At 39.1% G+C, this 20,573-nt stretch overlaps 2 long non-coding RNA genes across 2 annotated transcripts; both read right to left on the bottom strand.

The window, feature by feature from the left end:
• Positions 1–2,491: 2,491 nt before the first annotated feature.
• On the bottom strand, positions 2,492–4,837 carry LOC116217341. The gene is made up of 3 exons (XR_004161769.1): positions 4,751–4,837; positions 3,552–3,621; positions 2,492–2,574 (listed from the first exon to the last, which is right to left on the bottom strand). It is a non-coding gene; the product is annotated as an uncharacterized LOC116217341 (long non-coding RNA).
• A 12,461-nt stretch (positions 4,838–17,298) lies between these two features.
• Positions 17,299–20,567, bottom strand: LOC109369694. Its single transcript, XR_002119111.1, has 2 exons — positions 18,590–20,567; positions 17,299–17,934 (listed from the first exon to the last, which is right to left on the bottom strand). It is a non-coding gene; the product is annotated as an uncharacterized LOC109369694 (long non-coding RNA).
• Positions 20,568–20,573: the final 6 nt, after the last annotated feature.

Below are 20,573 nucleotides of genomic sequence, written 5' to 3'. Positions count from 1 at the left end.
ACCTCAAAGGTCAGTTCCAAACCATTTTATGATAAACACATTTTAAGATAGAATTTTGTAACTGCATTTTTTTTTTTCCTGGTTTCTATTTGTAACTGATTTATTTGCATTATAAGCAAAAGCAATAGCTGCTCTGCACAATGTTCCTGCTTAACTCTAGTTTGCTTCTAATTTTATGAAGAATCTCTCCATCTGTTAGAATCTGTTAGAAGCAACCTAGATTGCTTGTCTCTATGTCACAAGAAGGCTAAGACTTGGAAACTGTGCAGACTATTGTGAATTAATGAAAATTGAGACAGATCTTTCTGATATCTAACAGCCTGCAAACAGCTGATTTGTTTGGCTTCCTAATTTTAATCTTCTATGTAACTAAGGTTGATTATAATTATACATAGAAACGAAACAATCTTAAAATACTATTTTGCATTCTTTTCTTGGCGTACTGCTGCTTGTAAAATCAAAATCTCAAATGCAGAAGAATCTTACTAAAAACAATGTGCAGCTCTGTTGCAGAGTAAGCAGAGAAGCATAAAATATGTTTTACCCAGAATTACAGAGCAGTTCTGACATGTCGCAAAACAATCAGCGGTTCACATTCCAGCTACAATAAAGCTATGGCATAACCCTCCAGGTTTTTGCATACTACTTTGTTTCCCTGCCCCTTTTCTCAGCATTGTCTTAGCGGAAGATCTAGAAAAGGAAATCAGTTCAGATATGTACCCTGTGTGAACCTAACAGGATGCAAGAGGCCATCTGAGCTGCACTTTTCAAATCCACAGGAACCCCTCCTCTACCATGTCTTTAGAACAAAGCTTCCTCCAGTCATGTTGATAAGATGGATCTTGTTGTACAGCCTTCTAGTAAGGCTGGCTCAGAGCAACAATCAAGGTTCTGGTAAGTTGTGGTTTTATTATTTATTGCATGTATGTTTGAACACTGACAGGGGAAAAAAAAAAAGAAACCAGTTCCTAGTGTACCTTGTAGATAAGGTATGTCTGACACTCCTAAAGTAATTAAATAGGATGATTCTGGCAACAATTGAGAAATATTAGATACCTAGTCTAGCACCTGAGGACCAAACAAACTTTCTTTGTGGGCTCTGCCCCCAAGTGGGGTGACAGTACTCAAAGCCTCTGCTTGAAATCTAGGATTTCTACCAGCTGCAACCTGGTTTACAGTCAAATTGTCCTTACTGCATAAATAAATACATCTTTCTTAGCTTATTTCTGTATTAATTTTCATCCTGTTTTCAATTTAGAACCCCCCATAGTTTTTAAACAGAGAAGCCCTCCTAGTTCAAAATGATGTGAGCACAATGTGCTCGATCCACCTGTACTATTAATTTCACTGCAGACATTATTTTGGTTCTTAGATCTTCCATGCTGTTCTCATGCAGGAAATATAAATGTTGTTATTGAAAGGAAGGTAGTCTTACATTAAGGGTAATAGCTATGGGAGTGGATGTTCTCATCTGCTCTTAGTATATTTCGGGTATTTCAAACAACACATTTATCCAAATAAGACTTGTTACAAGGCATCGCTAAAATAACAAATTCAATATGGGCTATGTGAAGCTTAGTTGACATGAATGACCAATTCTGCAGATCTATAGCATAGACAATGTTTTTATGAACAAAATATCAAAAATACTTACAGGAAAGGTTAAGTACCTGGAAAGGGAGACTCAAATACTTAGCTTAGAATACATGAATCTCCAGGTCAATTAGATGCAGCTGTTTTTTAATTGGAATGTTATCTGAGCTCAGCCAGTCTACTAAATTTCTTCAGTCATTTGAAAAATCAAACATAAACATGCTTCTGAAGGAGATGCATCCAGCAACAACCTTCTTCATACTCAGCAAAGAGTCTTAGCTTGTAAGAGATAACTACTACTTCTGCTCACTTCATTATGACTGCCTGAGTTACCAGGTTCTCACAGACACCTTCCTCCATTGTCCATCTCATCATTATGTGTGTGAACCCCAAGACTCATCTGCCAGGTTCCTAGATAATGTTTTTAAAACTAATTTTATTACACTTCTTACTGTATGAATCCTGTTTACATAGATTCTACTTCACCAGGTTTTAGATCTACACCAAAATTATCTGGGGGAACTCTGAGTGCAATACTGTTTCCCTCTACAATCTTACATTACTATAAGTATCAGAATCATGTTTACAAAAGCATTACAGGCAGAAGTCTTTAAAAACCTGTCTCTACAGAACCTTGATTTTTTTTTTTAATGTATTTACATTTTAGATAAGTTTTCCAAGCTTGTTCAACTTTTTTTTTTAATAAAATTTGAAGGCAAGTTATTTAAGCTTTGCTTGCTGCCAATCTAAACTTCCCTAAGCTCCTAACAAAAATTGACGCTGACAGATTTTGTATACCAAGTTAATGACAAACAAATCTTTGCTAAATTAGAGAAGAGGTAAACACAAGTTTTTTGTTAAGTTCACATACGGACCTTCTCTTCTCCCTCAGTAATTTCAGCTCAGTCAGACTCTGGCTCCTTTGAAACATGACAACATTGGCTATTCCCATCCAGTTGGACTGACAGTGGTTGTTGATGTCTGGAACATAGAAAGTTGATGCAGTGTTTCATACTGATGAAAACAAAACAAAACCTAGCAAGGCTTCCACCACCCTGAGAAGCCAAGCCAGTCTCTGCACACAAATTCACTGGTCCCAAAATATCGCTTTTGCTGTTAGCCCTCCATGCAGGACAACTGGCACATTCTAACATTTCAGCTATACTGAAATTTGCCATCTTGAAGTTTCAGTCATTGAAACAAAGACATTCCCTGCTCCTACGTCACATAACAACTTTCATCAAGGAACTGTTTTGAATAAATAAAGATGCAGTTGTGACAGCTCCCTTGGCACAGAAGTCAGCTTCATGAACGTTATCACCACTAAGAAAAAGAAACATCCACAAAATTGAGCAGCTCTTTATTGTTTGCAAAGCAAATATAAAAAGTACATGGCTATATTTAGAACATGGGGAAAAATAAGCAAAAAGGGCCAAAACTAATTTTCTATTAGCTAAATGACAAATTAATTCATTTTAAATACATCACAGGTTTTTTTTGTTGGTGGTTGTGGGTTTTTTTTTTGTTTGTTTTTGTTTTTGTTTTTTGTTTTGTTAAATTCTACATATGGCATACTATGTCATCTCTTGGTTCTCTTTAAAAGGAGAAAGAAGAAAACAAGATTTCAATTAGTAACTCTTAATTTACTGGAATTCTTTCAAATTCTTAGATGAGGTGTGAATGACATCCTTTAGAAATGAAAGATTAGAAAGCTCTATTTTTAGCTATTGTTTTCCTCTGATGAGTTGAATTAGATAAATAGAAAGGTGTCTCCATTATCCCTGTTCTTTTCTCTTAATAAATAATACCATGACTACTACGTCATTCCCTTGAGCATAATAATTTAAAAAAAAAAGTGTTTTTTATAAAATTACAGTATTGTCACACATCTTTCATTATTATATAAGTTTAGAGTGCACATTATTGTGGCTGTTCACTACAGAGAAAGTTTTTCTTACCTGTAAAATTAGTTCTAGGCACAGTTGAGCTTGGCTTGCCACAGCCTATCCAGGAGCACAGTCAAGCAATCTAAAAGAAAATTTGCTTTTACTCAATCTGAACCTTTCTAAGTTCTGTAAACTTGAAAATGATCTATATAGCTTTCACATTACAGATTCTTTTACCCTCTTAAAAACTGCCCAAATATTCATCATGAACTCCCATGTATATAAAACTCTAAGAATTTCAGACATGATATCAAACCTTGTAGTTGGTTTCAGATCATAACAGCATTCCAGAAAGAACAAGTCAATTGATTTTGGAAATCACATGCAGTCTTTAATGAGAAGATTACAACCCCCTGAGATTGACTTCTCATACCCCATAGCAAGACAGGAAAAAAGAAAAAAGAAAAAAAAAAAAAGAAAAAAATCACATTGTCAGGGGAAGAGTATTCAGAGCCATATTTACTCTCATTTACTGAGGTTTATTGAGTGTTTCTTTCTAATAGCAACCAATAAATAGAAAACAAAAGATTATTTGCTAATTAAATGTTGATTCTCCCTCCTCCCCCACTGCTTGTTAAAGACATCCCTTACTGTCTAAGAAATGTTTTTATATTGTTATTTAAATCCGAGATCTTCACTGAGACCTATTCATTTTCAGTGGTCCTTAGAGCTACATCTAGGAAAGAAATTTTAAAATTTGCATTAAATATCTTATTCTGTATAGAGAGTCCCAGTAATTTGGGTTTTAGACAATTTTTCCCCACTGCTTTTTATCTACATGAAGGTTTTTGTTTGTTTGTTTTAACTACATATGGGATGACTTGTGAGAGAGGAAAAGCTAACAGAAGATTTTAGGGCACATTCATTAGGAATTCCCACAGTTAGTTGTTGATGGTGGATTATAATAAAAAAAAAACACTTTTGCTATCCTAATCTTTATTGGGTTTCAGAACAATTCCAACTAAGAGTTTTCTAAAGGCTGAACAAGTGTCTTCTTTTCTTTTTAAGGATTCTTTTCTAGAAGGTCCTCAAATTTATGACTTATGATATATGTGAAGTACTAGGTTTGTTTCTAATAAAAGATTACAAACAAAACCAAATAGCTCAGCTATCAATCATTAACAAGTCACAGAAGTACAAAAAAACAAAAAACAATTGCATTTACTTTTATATTCCGATCACTGCTTTGTAACTGAAAGCCCTTACCTTACCTCTTACACTTCTAAGAAGAGCCCTTTTGTAGGGCAGCCTACAAACTCTTATATGCACCAAAAAGTAACCAGTAGCTTGGTTAACAAGTTCAAAAGATTCCTCTCTGACTAACAGAGGGAAAAATAAATAAATCACTCAGTGAAGTAATAGTGTTTGCCTACTATTCACAGGCTGCTTCTAAGGGATTCTTCTAAGGAATTCGCAAACATTAACTATGACAAATATATCAATTTACAGTAAGCTAAGCCTCTTCTCCTAAGAATACAACTACACTTCTCTCAGTCCACTCTCTTTCCATCCCTCTATCTACTTTGGGTTTTATCCATCTAAGGAGAAAGGGGGATGAGGCTTTATTTGCTAGGGTTAATTGGCAGCAGGTTGCCAAACACTTTCACCTGCAGCAGCAGCTGGAAATGAAGACTAAAAAATGTTTTACACAGGTGACTTTGTGAAAAAAGACAGAAAATTGGATTCAGGCCCAGTAGTGGCTGGGAACATTCCTCTGGAATTATAATTTTAACAAACCTGATTATGTTGTAATTACAGTAGTATGATGAATGCTCACCATCATATGATGAAGGAACACAGTTTTGGCACATGTTGGCATAGGCATTTGGGGGGAAAAAAAAAAAAAAAAAGAGGAAATGTTAATCGAGCTAACCCAGCTGAGAAACTGACTAGCATATGTCATTTGAACTCTTGAAAACGTACTATATCAGCAAAAGTAATATGAAGTAAGTTCAATTGCAGTGGAAGATTTTTTTATAGTCTCATTGTCATCAAGGAAATCCTTTGACAGCAGCGGACTTAGCTCCTTACAGCTTAACTGGTGGCAGCGCAAGAGATCATAAGGAGGGAAATTTCTTGTGATATCAATGCAAGAACACGCATAAGTGATAAGCCAGAAGGTAACCTCAGCCTTTCTGTGCAGACAGTAGAACCCTGTTCTATCTGAGAGGGTCTGCTGCTGAATGTTACTTTAGGTTACACTGACCAGTGCAAGACAATAATTTTTTTGGAACAAGTAACACTGATAAGACATTTTTGCTTCCAACAACCTATACCACTAATCTTCATCTATGTCGACAGGATTAAGTACACTGCTGTTGTTCTTATTCAGTCTTTGCATTACCATTCACTTTGCCATAGAAGTTTAGTATTTAGCACTTGTCTTCCTGAACTATCATCTGTCTTTCTACAAAACACCTAATTTATCAAGATCATACATAAATCAAAACCTGTCCCTATATAATTTCTGCCAACTTTCTAATGTCTGTAAATTTAATAGATTTTTTCTACAACTGAGTCATTAGTTAAAAAAAAAAATCAAAATTGGACTCAGAACAATTCAATAACCTCTGATAGCATATCCTTTCATTTTTACTTTGTTCTGGTCTAATTATTTAGAGTTTTGCAACTATTGTATGTGCAACTATAGCTTGTTATCAAAACATATCTAGGCAACAATTGTCGAAGGCAGCCTCAAAAAATACCACAGAAGTCAAGATATACCATAGATAGATGATAGATAGATAGATAGGGCTGCTTGACTCTTCACAATGTCTGTTACTTGGTCACAGACGGAAATCAGACAAGTTTAGTGTCATTTGTTGCTGATTAATTCATTCAGACTGTTATGTTCTCTTTATCTTCACGAGACTGACAGACAGTTTGGTTGTTTTTTCTATACCCATCAACTGGAAAATAAAGACATACTTAGGATTTCTTTCACTGGACTTGCAAGCAATCACTCTTCATTACATAAGCACTGTACTATAAGAGAGGGTAGGGAAGTAGGAAGCTCTTGAGTGTCACATACTTTTTATTACTTAGTCAAAGAAGTCAAGCAGCATAGGAAACAAAAATCTTTGTTAAAGGTCAGGACCTCAATGATAAGACCCAAAGTAAAAGTGATATATTAGAGCTTGAACACTGTGTTTAGCAGAACTTTACAAAACTGAAGAAATGGAGATAAGATATATATAACAATTATTTTCATTATTCCAATTATGACAAATCACTACCAAACAGAAGTCTTTACTTCTGTAAATAATTAATGATTGTGAAGTAAACAATAATCTGAAATAAATCTAAAAGTAACAGAAAATGTCTGTGAGAAGGATGACATAGGAAAATATTCTATGCAAATTTTATGTATTTTCTTTCTAAACTACAAATCCAGATTTGATTGAGATATTAACTGATATTCATATCAGAGGAAGAAAGTCAATTTTAGCAAAACTCCTAAAAATGAAGGAAGCTGTAGTCTTGATTTATCTGCTATTAGTGTCCATATATAGATAAGTCCTGAAAGTAGACAAAGAAAACCTAGCAAAAATGAGAGAGAAAAGAAACTGTGATTAGTGGCTTTATGAATACATAATCAATCCCCACACATCATGATTTTTTCTCATGTTTTTCTTCTCTTCTTGGATTTGGTGCCAGTCACAGTCTAGCTGAAACTAAAGTTCAAAGAAATGCTGAGAGCAAAATTTGTATTGGTAACTACTTGGTTATGCACTGTCTAGTTTGTTACTGCAAGGAAAGGCCAGTCACACAGTTGTTCAAGACAGAGGTGGAAAAATGAGTGCTGCTGAGTGATAGCAAAGCATAATCAGAGTCCAATATTTTCACTCCAGAGCTTTTCATTACCAGAACGATAGTGGGACCCGTTGGACTCTGAAAGTCCAAAAGTTCACTAAAAAGTATGGACAACAGATTAAAGGAAGTGGTCCTCCCCATCTACTTTGCCATGGTGAGGCTAAATCTGGATTACTGCATCCAGTTCTGGACTCCTCATCCAAGAAAGACAGAGATCTTCTTGAGAGAGTCCAGTGAAAGGCCATAAAGAGTATTAGGGGCCTGCAGCATCTCCCTTATGAAGAAAGGCTGAGAGACTATCCAGCCTGGAGAAGACTGACAGAGATCTAATCACTGTTGATAAATATCTGAAGGGCAGGAGTCAAGTGGATGTGGCCAGTCTCTTTCAGCAGTGCCCTGTGAAAGGACAAGGGCAGTGGGCACAAAATGGAACACAGGAAGTTCCATATGTACCTGAGGAAGAACTTCCTTACTGTGAGGGTGATGGAGCCCTGACACAGGCTGCACAGAGAGGTGGTGCAGTCTCCTTCTCTGGAGATATTCAAAACCCACCTGGACACTTTCCTGTGCAACCTGCTGTAGGGAACTGCTTTAGCAGAAGAGATTGGACTCAACGATCTCCAGAGGTCCTTTCCAACTCCTACAACTCTGTGATTTTGTGATTCTGTTATTGTTTAAAGTGATTCCCGTTGAGTCTCAAAAAGACCCCTATTAAACAAGTGGATTCCATTTACAGGAAAACCCATTCATGGTGGATGATGGCTTCTCTCAGCGTGTTTTTCTGGTAGCATAGTAACAGTCCAAAGTCAGCTGTGTGGGTAATTACTACCTTCATGCTTCTGTTCTGTCTCTTGGTAATGGGGAAAAAGAGAAAAATAAAAGGAGGATCTGGAGTTGAAAAGCAAAGCACTAAATGGCCTTTAGTGAATTATTCAATAATTAAAAATTATCATCTGGAATGAAGAAAGTCTACAAGAGGACAGCCTTGTTATATGCTATTGACTAGACAGAATGCCAATAGGCATGTATTCATAGTTGATGAGGCAACACAACACTAAAGAAAACAAAGCAATTCATGCCTCTTGTTGAGAATGATCTTGCGCTAGAGTCATAGAATCATAGAATAGCTTGGCTTGGATGATCTAGTTTCAGCCCCCCGTGAGTTGCCACCTGCTAGATCAGAGGAAGTATAATTTTGTACCCAAGAAATTCAAGAACAGAAAAGATCACTGTGCTTTAAATACCCTCAAGGAGTAAAGGACAAGTGATACTTTCATACTAACTTAGCCAGTTGTGAAGTCTAGGTTATGGTGAACCACATCTACCCTCCATCAACATTGCTCTGCTGGTAGAAAGCAGTCTGCACATCTGTAATGTCCAACTCAGATTATCTGGTTATAAAACTGTTCTGCTGCCATTTCTTCTCCTGATAAGTTAATGGTATTGTAACCATTGTTACTTTTTGCCACAGGATATGTCGCAGCAGAAATAAAAAAAACAGAATTTATGGCTATAATCTGCTGTAAGGCAAAGTATTTTCCCAGCTTCCACGATACAGACTTCATTTGAAGCAAGAAGAACAGAGATATGGTATCAGAATGGTATATTCACAAATATCATACTATGAATAAATGGTGAAATAGACCTCAGTGAACGTACTCTATTAATGTATTCATATGAGTACCAAGGAGTTCTGAAACATAGAACTACTTTGTCAGCAGTGGAAGACAAACCGTTCATTTCCCCCTCCCACAAATCACTGCAGCTTTTGTTTGTTGTATTTTGTTCCCTCCTCCATCACCAGGTTGAAGGTGAGGTTTGTTGACACTTCAGTGTTGGAGCAGAGAACAGGTTGCAGTTTCATTTCCTTGTCTTATTTTTCTCTTTCAGAAAAGTCTGCAAACATCACCACACCTTCAGCAAAAAGTAAGTTCTGATTTCTTATTTCCTCTTTAAGAGAAACGAAACAACCAGTAATGCTATGAGTTTCAGTCTTAAAGTTAGACCCCTAAAATGATCATCTTCCTAACGATGCCATGTGCATAAGCCATAACAACATTCATTTCTAGACTTGTCCATTACATACAAATCAATCAGAAAGCTTTTTAGTTGTTTTCATCTACTGTGCAAATATTACAGAAAAAGAAGAGGAAGAAAGACCTTAATCTTAGAATGCATTGGAAGTTTATAGCTATGCTTTAATTCTGACCCTTTGTTTGTTTCTGTTGGCCTTGTGCTATATATCATTCCTCAGCAACACTTTTCCACACAGTTTTCATTCCAGTGTCTTCATACTTGCTAATATGTCCCTGGAGATGGTTATCTCATGACATGCTGTACCAAGCTAAAGAATATTTTAATTACATTAAAAAGCCAGTTGCATCAGAAAGAACAAATGCTAAAATCTCCAGTCAAATATTACTCTATTCTAATGCATGTTAATGCAGTTTTAGATACCTCTACTAAGTCAAAAGAACATGGAAAAACAAGACGTTGCACATTATTTATGCTTCAGTACCCGTGGGTCTGTGTTGTCCATTCATCTTCATATGCGTGTTTTGGAGTCTAAGGAGATACTATGGTGAGCAGTTTTAACATACAATATTTTCTTACTGTGTATCTGATTCTATAGCTTAAAGTTTCACTCAAGGCTTAATGAAAATCTGCTAGTAATTATCCCAACTAATTGTCCTTGTCAAGTGTGCCGATTAAAATAATGAATCTTCAAAAAGTTTGATTTATTCCATGTTTTGTTTCCTTCCAGAGAGACAAGTGTGAAAGAGCAAATAAAATATACAGATTTTATAATAGTTGGAATTTTTTCTCTTTTTTTTAACAATCAAGTTACAAATGAGTTAGGCTGTTAGCCACATAAATGCTGTCAAATTCTATTCAGTTGCATTTTATATTCCCACTTTTCCCTCTGAGCTATCAAATAGTTACAATATTAATCTCTCCTGTTTTACAGGAACTCTTACACAGGTGCCATGCTCTAAGTCAAGAGGGGATTCTGCAGTCCCCCACATCTTATAAAGTGAAGCAATCAATTATTTGTTTTCTCATGGGATGGCTTAAGGATTTTTCCATACCTTTTCTTGCCATTTCACTGCATAGAAAGACAACTAGTCACAAGTACAGCAGGAATTTATCTGCTCCTATTCAGAGAAGCTCTGAGGAACACAGAAACACATTCTATAAGAACATCATTTTATGCTGATTATCTTTTGGCAGTAAAACAATTCCCAAATATAGTGTGGAGATAGATATTTATTCTTTGAGGAGCACTCAATAAGGCAAGGGCTGCTTTGGTAATCTATACTCCTCTGTGAGCAGAAAGGCATCTTCTCAATGCTGATTGATTGAAACATCTTTTTTTTTTTTTTTTCTTCCTAGGAAAGCATAAGAGAACTCCATCAACACCACAGAGACAAGAGAGCCGGGTATGCTTAAATTCTGCCACTGAAACCTGATAATGTCCAATTTAATCACATACTGAAAATAAATTTTTGGATAGTGTAAAACGTGGAGTGGGATTGGAGACAGATTTAGTTGTGGTGCCTGGAAAAAATGGCTTCTCTGGCATGAGATATCACCTTGTCTGAACTGAAGGGAAAGAACTCAGTGCTTTTGCCACAAAGGTACTTTAAGGATCTAAACTCCTTTTAAAGTGCATTAATTTGTAAAACCATTCCAGTAGGAGTTTAGGCACCTAAAGCACCTCTGTTGACCTGGTTCTGACTGCACAAGATAAAAAGTCACCCTCAGGGTCAGGAAAATGATTGAGAAGAAGGGTTTTGCTATGTGGCTAGCATGAATTCAGACAATTCTTGCAATAGGTACCAAAGAAATGTGACAGGAGCTGGCAGCAGTCACTCACAAGAAAAGCTGTGGTAGGGATCGAAAGGCACCAAATGGACTGCAGTGCTCCCGAAAGACAAGGTGGGGGAAAGAAAATTGAAAGCAGTATGTTCTAAGTGGTTGGAAAAAAAATGGATGCCAAAAGAGGATTTCTTTAGAGAGAGACGTATTTATAGAGGAACTTGCAGATTTGAGAAAAGAGAGATTTATTTGGAGAATAATTTAAAGAAAAGACAAAAAAAAAGATAATAGGTTAGAGATCTGGAAATAGGGGAATAAGGGCAATCAGAAAGATACTTTGGGGTTTGGAGGTGAAAATGAGGATTTAATAGGCTCAGAAAGAAGAGCTGAATGAGTGGCATAGAAGAGCTTTCAAGAGGATAAATCAGCAAGGAAAGACATGACTGAGTTTGGGAATGGAAGTGGAGGAAGACTGGAGACACGAGTATGATTTCTAGTTTATTTCAAAGATCAAAAGAAAATCCAGTGATCAGTTGAGTCCAATGCACCCATCTTTAAAAGCAGTTTTAAAGGAATACAGCAAGACCAACAGAATCCTACTCACTTCTTATCTAGCAGGAGCACAGGCATAGCCAGACATGCATAGAGCTGTATCCTGTTCTGTCTTTTGCAGGTCAGAAGTCCATTAGCTCTTCCATCCCACGCTACTGGGACAACTCCAGCTACAGATGAAAGCTCCTCACTTTACTGCTCCATGTATAGCCCACCTCAGCTCTTGCCTGTCAACAAGATTCATGACAGTGTTCCTCACTGTAATGCTCAGGAGACAGCATCTAACTCACCTTGCAATGATCCTTCCATCCCAGCTTCACTTGAAAGCCAAGATGGCCTCATATATGCCTCACTAAACCATTCTGCTTCTACAAATAAATATCAGAGAAGGAAACTTTCTGTAGAAAATGAATTTATAGAATATGCCTCCATTAAGGTAAATAAATAAATATGGCAGACTTCACCAAACAGCCATTTTGTGTGCAGTCTCAGGTTTATCTTCCTTCCAGAATACCTTTCCTTTCTCTCCCAGGAAAACTCTCCTTTTGTTTAGAGGAACCTGTGGATGGTCCCCCGCTACAGACCGGAATTCAAAACACAGCCTGTGCAGATGGATGGGTAATTGCACTGGGTATTTGTCTCTTAAATGGAGGAATAAAAGGAAACACAGCCAGCTTTCCTGTTCTTCCTTTGCTCACGATTCTGCTTCCAGCCTGACCTTTTGTTATGGTTTGAACAGAGGCAATGGGGAGGAGAAGGGAGGGCCAAATTAATTCCTCCAAAGTAAATACTAAAAATACGCGGGGGAGAAATTTTCTCTGAGGTTCTAAGAACACCCTTACCAAGATCTTGCTTCTCATTCCAGTTTATCTCCTAGCAGAGTTCCTTGAACACCATGAACACATAGTCCTCTTATTAACTGCAATCGTGTAAATACTTTTGCTTGTTTGCTTCTTGTGGGGAACAGGCAATAAGATGGAAAAAGTTGTTTTCCTTTTATTAAGAAGTCACCCAAATAATGTGCGAAAATACATAGAGTGTTCTTTTTTTTCCTCCTGGTGTGATGACTGGTTAGCTAAGTTAATGCATACTGCTTTTGTCCACGATGAGTCTATGGAAATAACAAATGCTGAGCAGTGACTGCCCATAGTCAAAATAAAAACATTCTGTTCATGAATAGCTGTGCACAACTGTGCCAGGCCAAGCTTTCCTCCCATCACTGGCACAAGAACACGATTATGCTTCAAGCTCAGGTTTGTGGGAAAGAAGATAAAAAGGAGGCAAGGACCAAAGTGTCATGTGAATTTTGAGGAGAATGCTCATGCGGTTCTTTTGCAGCACTCATTTCATTATAGTTTGGATATCATGCATCTGCTCCTGCAGCTAAATTACATTTAGCAATGTCTGCATCGAGAGGTTCGCAGAAGCAAACAGATAATCTTCAACATGGTTAAAAGTTCAGACCACAGTTGAAAAGGAAGAGAGGGTCAGTTGTCAGTGTACATATAATGCACCAGATGCTTTGCAGTTAATCGAAGGAAGTCAAGCTTCTTCATCTCTTACCCTGGCATAGTTCCAGTTAACACCAAAGTTTTTATCAGATACACATTAACCCTGCTATGTTGATAGTGAAGCTCATTTGTTATGCTTGTGGCACACTTGTCTTCCACCCATCATGCACTCCACTCTGCCCCAGAATTATGCTCATGTGACTGAGAGCTAAAGGAGGCTGAGCACAGCTGTGAGAAGTACTGCACAGCCACCAGCTGCAATGCTAGAGAAATCTGAACATGCTGTGTTCCACTCTCAGATCAAGGCCAAACCATGGCTTAAGAAGAGGTCCCCAGAGATCGAGGTTTGGTTTGGAAGATGAGATTTTTGTAGATCAACAGGAAGCACCTTGCCACCTCGCCATCAGATGTGCCAGTATAGAAAAGCAAAGCACTGAAGCTTACAGTTTTTTTTTTTTTTTTTTTTTTTTTTATTTTTTTAATCAAAACCACTGAAAGTCTGTGTCTTTTGAAGGAGGGAAACAAAAGGTGCTGACTGAAACTGCCGTTTAAGGTGCAACATCTGCCACTTTAGGTACAAATAATCCAATCAGGTCAAGTGCAGCAACAGTTTTCATAGTCTTTTGAAAGAAATAGAAGAATTGATACTTCTCCCAGTGCAGTTAAACTGCTCTATGGATAGAAGGTCTGTGTGCCACGGCTAGTGGGCACCGTGTGATGGGTTGACAGTTAGACAAGATGATCTCAGTAGTCTTTTCCAACCTTAACGATTCTATGATTCAGTAATTTCAAAAAAGGACTTGCATGTTCATCCCAATCACCCAGTGCCCCTCTCAATGATGTTACACATGAGACGTCACACCTAACAGCAGTTGTGTTAAGGCCCAGTGGATGACTGCAGAAACAAATAGCTGCTTTGTGGGGACATACAACACCTGTGCACCCTCTGTAAGACATGGTCTGATGACCTCCAGCTTTTACCAGGTGATTTGCTACTTCTTGATTCTCTTTTGCTATTTTTGTACTGAATGCATTGCACGGGTACAGTCATACAAGAAGCCCAAGGAATACAAAGCTGGGCTGCTGTCAGTTAGACTCACATACCCAAAGGGAAGGAAAAGAGTAAAGTCTGTGGAGCTGAAGGTCTGTTAATGCACATTACTATGCTGCATCATGATCCAGCAGCATTCTTTTTGTATGGGAGGCAGATGCAGTTGTGGTATCCAGTTCCCACCTCCCAAAGTAACCTGCACAGCACATAAGCCTCTTACAAGCCTCGATGGAAGGAGTGGGCTCTTAGGCTGTAAACACATCAACTCTCCTAGTTTCACTTTCTTTGTTTATACCCTCCACCCCTGAATCTTGCTTGCTTATGAAGCAAAAATAAAGGTAATCATGTGAGGCTCATTCACTTGTCAGCTCCTGGTCCCATCTATGAGATGGGACTGCTCTTGGGAAACCACACACTTTGCCATATTACCAGGTCAAACAACAGCTTGCCAAGCCCCGCCTCTCTAATTATCTGTTTTTGCAATATTTTCACCTACATCACCACAAATATCCCAAGGCCCATTTTGCATCATAAGGTGAGCAGGCAGTGAGGTGAGTGCAGAAATAAGAGTTACAGCTATATAGTATAGCTATAGTTATGTGAAAACTGAAGTTCACACTTCTGTGAAAAAGGCATCACCTTGAATCACCTGGTTTTCTGCTGTTTCCCCTCTAAAAGAGTGTGTAGGCTGAATGTGGCTCAGGGCAGGCTGGTCTAGTGGTTGGCAACCCTGTCCGTGGCAGGGAGGTTGAAACTAGATGATCATTGTGGTCCTTTTCAACCCAGGTCATTCTATGATTCTATGATTCTATAAATGGTAGGAGTACGCCCCAAACCCAAAGAAATATGGGGTACAGTGTGTTTGTTCCTTGGTTCTCCTGAGTCACAACCCTTAGGGCACGCTGAGACTGCACTGCAGGCATCGCTAAGGCAGCATCCTCTGGAAGAAGAGGGGGTGCACAGACTGATGGCAACGTGGGATGTTTTGAGACACAGTACCAAGCTCCACACCGCGACATTGCTGTCAGCTAGGACCTTCCCATCTTCCAGACAAGTGCTAATGTTTCCTGGGTCTCCCTCTACCGCACATCCTTGTAAGGAACAGGGAACACAGACCTAGAGCCGAGCCTTGGCACCAGCCCTCACCACCAGCCCATGTGCACAAGAAGCTTGAAGGGAGAGGCAAGTATTCATTTCCACGCCCAGCCTGCTCCCCACCCTGCTCCTTGCAGTGGGTTTCCCATTCTGTGATCTCCACAGCTCTGTTTATGTAGTCCATTTCAGATCAAAAATGCCATCCCAAAAATAACAGGAACCAGAGACAGGAAGAAATGCCCAGATGGTGCCAGGGATGAGTCAGGAGGAGGTCTTGGAAAGCAGGAGAGGCAGGAGAGGATGCACAGAATATGGTTCCCAAGGAGGACCACCACAGCCTAGAGGACAGAAGAGCTGGCTACAGAGCTTGATATGGAACCAGCCTCACGCCCCTCAGTACAGATAGTGATTTGCAAGGTGAAGGACCCTTGGTTTTGGGTGAGTTTTAATCAACAACTACTATTGTCAATGAAAAAGAAAAAAAAACGAACCTAAAGAAAAAATGCTTAGGAACCAGCTGAACCAAACCCTCAGGCTGAATATTTCCAACTGCAAGGGTCAGTTGGTAGCGGCATGTCATCAACATCACACATATCCTTTCAGTTTCACATAGGTGATCTTCCCATGCCTTTTTTACATTCCTAACAACAGCAATTCACTACCTAGCCGGAACCGTAATTTCAAATTCTTATTCCCCTTTCCCTCTTCCCATAAGTACACACATCTCCAGGAATCTCCATGCTATAATGGCATGGAGCTGCATCAGGGGAGGGTCAGGTGGGAGTTAGGGACAGGCTCTTCACCAGAGGGTGGTGGGGCTCTGGAACAGGCTGCCCAGTGGGAATGGCTCTGAGCTGCCACCATTCTGGACACCGTTCTCAGACATTGGGTTTGAATTTTTGGGTGGTCACACATGGAGTCAGGAGTTGGACTCGGTGATCCTTCTGGGTTCCTTCCAGCTCGAGATATTCTCTGATTCTATGATTCTATAGTTACTGTGGTAGAATTAAATAAATGGGGAAAAAAAAAATCAATACTGGAAACACTGTTAAGAGACAACTTCTAACTATTATGAATCTTGGTCTGTGAAACAGAGGACTTCATATTATAACAAACTTGTGTAGTTAATTATACATGTTTTGTGTGATTGATTTTAGTCTTCATATTGAGAGGTGATTCACTTGGTCACCTGAAACTTGGAACACAAATTTGGGCATGAAATATCATCAGCCTCACCTGGGAGTGATTATTTTGTGCCACTTCTAGAGTAAATAACATTTCTGCCTTAAGTTAGCAATGTGGCAGCTAGGTTTACATCCAAGTGGCTTTTACTCACAGGTAAACCAAATTTTCTTTGCAGATGAGAGCATCCTTTACTTCTTTCTATCTGAAATTGTTACTTATAATATCTTCTGTGGACTACCTGCCCCTCCCAGTTGGGATAGAATCCATAGGAAAGCACATCTACTGCATGCATAATATTTCTACAAGCAGCCAGATGCACTGACATGTATCTAATGACGGAAAGATGGAACTGTGACATGTTCCATCAGGTCTCAGCACCATTCACTTCAGCATGGCCAGAATCTGTGGAGCTACTTCATCTGACACCTGCCTGTGAGTAAGTATGTCTTACAGTTAGCTGTTCCTCAAACAGAGCTTAGGATAATCATAAAACCACTGCTCAGATTTCTAGGTCTCAGAGGCTTAACAGATCACATTTGTTTTCTTTCCTCTAACCTATACTAGAACAATTTCAGTCTTGGTTTAAAAAAAAAATAATATATATATATATAAATAATTTAAAAAGGCATTGCTGACTTTCAGTGTGCACTGAGAAACTCAACTCACCTACTTTTTGGCATTTCTGGATTACAGGAAAGATGGTGAAGCAGAGGTGATACCTGTTAAATCACTCTTTTCCTTTTTAAAGCTGTTTATTAACAACAAATCTCCCACCTAAAGTTCATATTGCGGATCTTAACACCATTTTTCCGCATTTTCACAAATTCTGCAGAAAGCCTAAAACCTTATGGAAATATCATTTCATTTACACTTAATAACATGAGATTAAAAAAAAAAATAGCTTTTAGCTTTCTTTGTTCATGCCTTAGTCATCGACAGCTGTGGTTTTCTGGAAGAAATGGTAACTTCAGTAGATCCTCTATTTTCTCAAGAAATTCATGAAGCCTCTGTCATAGTAGGAGAGCAAGAGGAACACTCAGCTAATGAAGAGTGTGGTTACAGTAGCACTATCAGCACCCCAGCTGGCGACATCACAGTTGCCTAAAATGGTTGGTTATCATGCTCAGAGGCTGAAAAACCCAATGATCCACCAAGCTTCCTTTTCTCTGTAGTCTGGCAGCAGACTCTACTAAAACACCGGTCTCACACTGTAAGTATGTGACGGGAAGTAAAGTGTGCTTTGATTTTAGACACCCACTTTTCTTGATGAAACAAAGGTTGAACAGAAACAGCATTCGGTGCCTGGGCAATGCTCTCATCTTCCAGTTTGGTTTCTCTTCTCTCTTGAAAAGACTTCAGAGCTGTAAGCCTGTGAAACAGAAACAAACGACAAAACAGTCAAGAAAAACTGCGAAAGTACTCTGGCTGACCTCACATTAAGGAAGAGGGTGCCAGGAAGCAAACTCAGAATAGAAGTGAACAAAATAGAGGAAATATTCTTCCCTGAAATCCTGTGGAACTCATATTTCTTTGCAATAGTTGCCTAGTGATAAAGCCCTTGCTGAAGTGCAGAGTTTCACAGAAATATGCAAGCTGATAAATGCACAGGGAGAGATTTGAACTGTGTCAGACAGAGGTGCAAGTCTTCCTTTTCTGCTCTTCTGATGAGTTTTGCAGCATCTGTTTGTAAGAGAATACTCAGTATCAGAATTAGCACAGCTGCATCTTTCACCAGCACAGAAAGCCCTGGGAACTTTTTCCCTAGTAAAAAAGAGAAGAAACGTAGCTCATTCTTGAAGTAACTTTTGTAACACATAGCCTGACATGTACAAAAACACACTCATTTCATATATAGGAAATATGAGCATTAACTGCTTGGAAATTAGACAATTTCTGGCTATCAGTTCCAATAATGAAACAAAACTGCCTTCCTGAAAGCCATGTGCACGCATTCCTGGCTCTTACACTAAATATGATATATCTATTCTTGAGAAAGTCACTGAGGCCTATGCTTAGGATCTCACATCTCAGTGGCAAGGGGCCCTCCGGTCAGCACTTCAGCTGGAGTCAACTTCAGAAGCACATGAGGATCCTCAGGGCTGGCTGCTTTTTAACACTCCATCTTTACAACTCCATCTGTAAAATTAAGGAAATCACTTATTTTATAGAGTAAAAGAAAAGAGAAAAAAGTGTAGGAAAGAAGACATGACCCAATACTAAAGACACTGCAAGCAATGCTTTCTCTAATTTACTTTTCAAGACCTTTGGTGATGGACATTCCTTTGTCACTCAAGCTCATGTACTCAGCATCTTATTATGTCAACAAATAGAGATTTTTCCTATCATTTAGCAAATAACTTAAAGCCATTACTTCTTACTGTGTTTCAAGCTGGTGTAGAGAATATTTACTGCTATCCTCTCTACAGATGCGCATTTGAAGATATTACATCTCACTCTGGACTAAATGACTCCGTATCTTTCATCCCATTCAGCCCCACCAACAATCTTGATCCTGTTCTCTGCGCTCTCAGATTGTTTGACTATGTTCTTCAGGCACAGTACCTGAAAACCCAAAGCTGCTATCTTGTAAGATCCTATTTCTTTGGATCTGCAAACGTCTCTCAAATAATTCCTTATTTATTTTATCCACGCTAGATAAAAGACTGAATTCAAAGATTTGGAAACAGCATGCTTGCTCCAGAAAACAGGTATTATGCTAGCAAGCTTTGACTATAGTATATAAGATCAATTTTAAAGCCATAACATCAGTGGAGATATGGGTTGTGAAAATCCTTTACGCAGAGAAAAACCAATTTTCAAAGAATATTCATTTATTTTGGCAGGAGTTGTGACAGCCCTGAGCTGCTATGGGCAAGAGGTCTTTGTTCTGGCCATAACAGGCCACGTCCTCTCCACTTCCTGGCAGGTGTAGTAAACACCTGTGCCTTGAACACCTGCATGCTGACTCTTCACAGACAGATGTCCTGTCCCCAGGGAGGTGCCAGATGCTGCCTTGAAGTGAGCAGGGGAAACCACCTGCCTTTCCACACCTCTGCTGCTAGATGTGCTGATTTTGCTGGGAGTGGATGGCAGGGGGAGCAGAAGACAATACAAATTAACAAGACACATCAACCTCCTGTTTTTGCTTTATTTCATTACCATAAAGGGCAAGGTGGAAAGTACCTGGCTTGTAAAAAACACTATTGTCTTTCATTTTCTGCATGGGTGGAAATTTTGGATGAGTGTGTCTAAGCACTTTATTTCCTCTGGGAACCCTTCTTACAGCATTAAAAATCCTGATAATCTGAAATGGCTTGCAAAAGCAACACCCTGGAGACTGAAACTGGGCTGGATTGCTTTCTGTATATAGTGAATAGGCAGCACTGAGTGTCAGTGGCTGAATGCAGATGAAAGTCTTCCCAGAAAAACAAAAAAATAATACTTGAAACCCATTCAGCGTACCGCAAGTGTAGACAAAGAACAACTTATTCAGCTCCAGTGAATGGGTAAACAGGAGACTGAAGTGTTAGGCCAACCTACTCACCTGCATTTGTGAGCCAGATTTTCTCCCATAATATGGAACAACACCCAAGTTCACCATCCTAGACTAATAGTTATCCCCGGATAGTTACACGAGGGTAAAGTCTCACTAAAAATGGCAGGAGCGCTGGGTCGCTTGGCTAGGAGAGGGCAGAGTGCTTGCTTCGCCCATTTTCCCCCCAGAGCACACAGCATCCTGCCTCTCTTCTGACCATCTTTTCTAATGCCACAAACTGCTGGGCAGAAGACTGGCAGAAGACTAACCACTAGGTGGCAGGAAGCGGCAGGGATTGAGCACCAGCTGCGTCCAGCTGGATCCCCATCTCTCCCAGCCTCGTGCCCGCTGCCAGCCAAGTGGTTCTTATCTGTCTTCTTAAATTCAATGGGTGCAACTCCCACCCAAGCACAGAAGCAGCTCCCACTACATTCAGCAACCCTCAAAATTAATTTCCTCTTTCTCTCTCTCTT

Source organism: Meleagris gallopavo, chromosome 1 (genome assembly GCF_000146605.3).
Source record: "Meleagris gallopavo isolate NT-WF06-2002-E0010 breed Aviagen turkey brand Nicholas breeding stock chromosome 1, Turkey_5.1, whole genome shotgun sequence".
Classification (NCBI taxonomy): Eukaryota; Metazoa; Chordata; class Aves; order Galliformes; family Phasianidae; genus Meleagris; species Meleagris gallopavo.
Note: the sequence above shows the minus strand (reverse complement) of the source record. Positions and strands in the feature narration are given on the sequence as shown.